Raw genomic sequence first — 4,186 nt, 5'->3', positions numbered from 1 at the left:
ATCTTAACACTTTGCACCTGCAGAGAAGACGCTAGCGGCTGTGCACACACTGTATCTGTTGTTATTTTAGGTCACAGAAGGTACATTATTTCATTTTATTAAAGAACAAAGCTCTAGAAAAGTGGTATTTCTGCAGCCAACAACTAGTTTTACTGGCAAAAAAGACAAAATCAACAACCTGATTAAACAATGCTGAAGGTTGTACAATAGTTTAACTGAGGCTCAAAAGATAAAAACTTTATTGAAAAATGACTTGTTCATGAAGTGTTTCAGCTAAAACCTTCCTTTCTTTGGTCAAAATACCAGAAGTAATGTATCTTGCACCTCAAATCCTTYATGCAGGTTCTCAGAAGATGTGACCATATCATTCTGGTATTGAGTAAAACAAAATAATTTGATTTGGCTGATGTATTGCTATAAAAGTAMTTTGCTTAATCAGCATAAAGCAGATGTTTGCGTCGACACAATATGTGTTGCTTTGGTGTTACAGAAGTAAAATCTGAACAATGCAGAGAATATCAACACAAGACTTTTTTCTGTACGTAAAGCAGAAGAGAGAAAAAAAAATTGATTTAAAAATGTATCAATGGTAGTTACTATATCCACATACAAATCAGCTGCAGAGCAGTCACAGGTTAATAAATAACAAACCACAGRAGAGCCTGCACAGCTCATCTTTGAAATATATTTTAAACTTCACAGAACAAAGAGATGCACGGAGAATCACAAGCAGCTTTGTTCAATTAGACGTGGCTCCCACCACTAATTAAATGCACGATTTTTCACTGTCATTAGATAAGAGCAACTTTAATCCAACACTCACTGCTGCAGCTGGTTTATCCTTTGATAATCTACCTGCRACTGACAATTCAGTTGTTCCTAAGCACTGGTGGAGACATCTGAACGTGATGCGGCGAGTCAAATCTGACATCCTTWCTCTACTTTGTTATGTTTAGGATTCACCGGGGGACGTCAGAATGAGCAACAGACTTAGAGTCAGGTGGAAAATACCACCCTGTCTTCAACTGGATCACTGCTTCTTAGTAAGACGACTAAAAATACACATTATAGCTAACTCATGTGGGTCTGAAAGGATTTTATTTTTGTTCAAGCACTCATGAATTTTAATAAATATGTTTAACAAAACAGCAGGATATCGTTATTGGAGCTTTTCAAGTACTTATACAAAAAGCCCAGACAAACATCAATACTGTGATATTGATATAGATACGCCATCAAATGTGTTACAGTTTACATTTCAAGTGAAGTTTGACTGTTTCATTTTAATAAATGTAAAGTTGAAAAAAAACATTTATTTATTTATTTGTTTGTTTGTTTGTTTGTTTGTTTGTTTGTTTGTTTGTTTATGTTGTACTTGTATATATCATGCTATATATTCAATTTGATCTAATCAGAGTGGTTGTAGGCCTATAAGGTATAAGAGTCTCTTTGTTTTTGTTTTTAAAGTCAATGTGTAATTTTTAGGTTTTAACTCAGTWAGCAATCGGTATTGGAACAAAGTATTGGCATACTACCCAAAATGACATGCTTGTACTTGGTTTGAGAAAACCTGGTGTCCAGATACCACATATATCTCAAATGAAAACTRATAACAGTAGACTCAAGTGTGAGGGTAGACATTATAAAATCTGATAATAAATGTGTTTATTTATATTTTTGCATTAGAAATCACCCAGAAAAAAACACAATACTACTGTATGTTTTTATGTCTGTGTAGCCGTAAAGCTCAGGAAGTTTGCAGACACTGGAATGGCAGGTGCTGAACTTAGTCTCCAACAGGCCCTGAGATAGACTAGACCTCTGACCTCCTGGGTTACAAGACAGACTATTCCTCTCCTGCCATGAGCTGGTATTGACCTCACAGGGCAGTCAGTCAGGSCCGAAGATTGCATTTCAGTGCATGCGTGCGTGCGTGCGTGTGTGTGCGTGTGTGTTTAAACCTCAGCCCTGTGTGATCTGATCTCCCCTGACAAGGCAACAGGACCGAACAATAAAAATGTCTATTTTTCCCTCACTCTCATTCGCTCCTTCTCTCTTTAAGCTTCGGGCAAAACGGTGGACATGCATAAACAGACAGATCCACTGAAAAGAATGGCATTTCCAAAAAGTGTATTTTTGGAAGCATCATTCATCTTCTACATGTGATTCTCATAAATCTGTGATCTGTGAAGGTTTTGGTGTTATTTTGGCTCAGGTGGCTGCAGCACATTGCAAGAAATAATTAACTTTAACCTTAAATTCAATGTCCCCAGACAGGCTGCCTTTAAATGTTAGCCTGGATTTTGAGATTTAAAGGTCATATTTATAGGTCCCAATATTTGACAACATYGTGGTAGATTTTATTAAAACAGTGGAAACTGGGCCTTTYACTGACAGACTTTTTCATAGRAAAAAAKGCTATTGTATATRCTTTACWCTGATAAAAATTGTTTTAAATGTATTGAATTTTGAATGGATAATTGAAATTTTCCAAAGTGAAACAATGTTTTGGGCATTGTGAAAAAAAACCTGTTAATGCATTAACATAAAAGTTATACTAACATTGTGCATTAAGTGCAGTATGCTTAATGCTGCTATGAAACCATGTGAGAATATCACCACAATATTTCTGAACTTAATAAAATGTGTTGCACCAAACTAGACATTATAAAGGCTGATGTGACATTAAAACACATTTCTATAAAATAAAATAAAATAAAATAAAATAAAATAAAATAAAATAAAATAAAATAAAATAAAATAAAATAAAACAGAGGAAAAAAGAGTTTATGTGCAAGCACATGTGGTTCCCCTTTGTAACTTAATCAGTTTCAGGTCCAGTTAATCAGCCTATCACAATAGCCAACTTCTACTGAACAGATATCTGTCCCTTGACTTACACCCACAAAACAATAAGAGAGTGCTCAGGGGTAGGGGCAAAATGTCATTCAACCTCTAAATAAAAAGTTGCACGCCCTACGAAATTCACAAACATAACTAAACTTAGCACAAAAGTAAATTTGTGTTTGTTAGGTTATTTCTGCTTCTTTGCAATGCATCTTCCTGTTAATGTCACTTTTAAATGGAGCCACATTTGTAAGGAACATGCATTTGTGGGATGAGCAGTAAAGCTGAGTATGTGGGTTGCGCACATGAAAAAATTGCCAAGTATATTCTGTCAGTTTAAAAAAATAGTTTGTTTTTTTTTCACAGCTGTTCTAATTTTCACTTTGATGTATTTTGAAGAATCAGATTTGGTGTCATTTCTCTTTCTTAACTAGTATTAAAAATATCATTTTCTAATTTTCAAGAAGTTATGTGACACATTTAGAAGCAAAAGGACACGATCTAAGGGTCAGTGTAAAAACAGAAAATGTGATTCAGCCTTAATGATGTTTTTATTGTTTGTTATAGAACATTCCTGTCCCTTTCCATCCTCTAACAGCTGTTTTAATTCCCTTMKWTTTATTTAGAGGGACTCACTCTGACAGTCACACTGCACTGTGAAGCCCACGGTCGGAGCAGAAACAGACTCACGGTGACTGAGAAAAGCGAAGGAGGGGGGTGGAGAGAGAGAGAGAGAGAGAGATGAAAAGCATGCTGAGAGAGAGAGAGGCGCTCACACTGAAAGAGGCAACAGCTCCAGCAACAGCACGCTCCATTCAGCCGCTCGTCTCCCAGAATCCCACATCCATGCCAGGGGTGGGTGGGGGGGATGGCTGGAACCCTGACCTACTGAGGAGCACTGACTGAAGGGGAGGAAAACCTCATGCGACCCCCCTTTTTATTTTTATTTATTTGTTTATTTATTCCTTTATTGTAAAAAAAAGCCTGCTGTCTTTTGTGGTGACCACGACAAGAACCAACGACGAGTAGAAGGAGGTGCGCTCTGCACGCACAAGGCTGAGAGCGGCAGGAAGGAGAAAGAGGARAGGGAGAAGTGAGAGATTCGTTTCCCACTGCAAAGACCGACATCTGAGAGCTGAGGGTCTGAAACCTGGTGGGCTCGCACGTGTGGAGCCGTGACAGCCACTTGTGGGACAAGAGGAGGGGGGAGAGGTTTGCATCTGCACACAGCTGGCCAGATGAGGAGGCATCAAGGAGCGCGGTTCAGTCTCGGGTACGTTGCCTCGACACACACACACACACACACACACACACACACACACACACACACACACACACA

The 4,186-nt window shown here is 38.0% G+C and overlaps 1 protein-coding gene across 1 annotated transcript in view; it reads left to right on the top strand.

Annotated features, from left to right (window-relative positions):
* Window positions 1-3,638: 3,638 nt before the first annotated feature.
* lingo3b (leucine rich repeat and Ig domain containing 3b) overlaps window positions 3,639-4,186 on the top strand; it is a 62,216-nt gene continuing 61,668 nt past the window's right edge. Inside the window, exon 1 of the mRNA XM_014021154.1 lies at window positions 3,639-4,120. The gene's annotated coding sequence lies outside the window, so the exon portion shown is untranslated. The remainder of the gene's footprint in view (window positions 4,121-4,186) is intronic.

Source organism: Austrofundulus limnaeus, unplaced genomic scaffold (assembly GCF_001266775.1).
Source record: "Austrofundulus limnaeus strain Quisiro unplaced genomic scaffold, Austrofundulus_limnaeus-1.0 Scaffold3, whole genome shotgun sequence".
NCBI lineage: Eukaryota > Metazoa > Chordata > Actinopteri > Cyprinodontiformes > Rivulidae > Austrofundulus > Austrofundulus limnaeus.
Note: the sequence above shows the minus strand (reverse complement) of the source record. Positions and strands in the feature narration are given on the sequence as shown.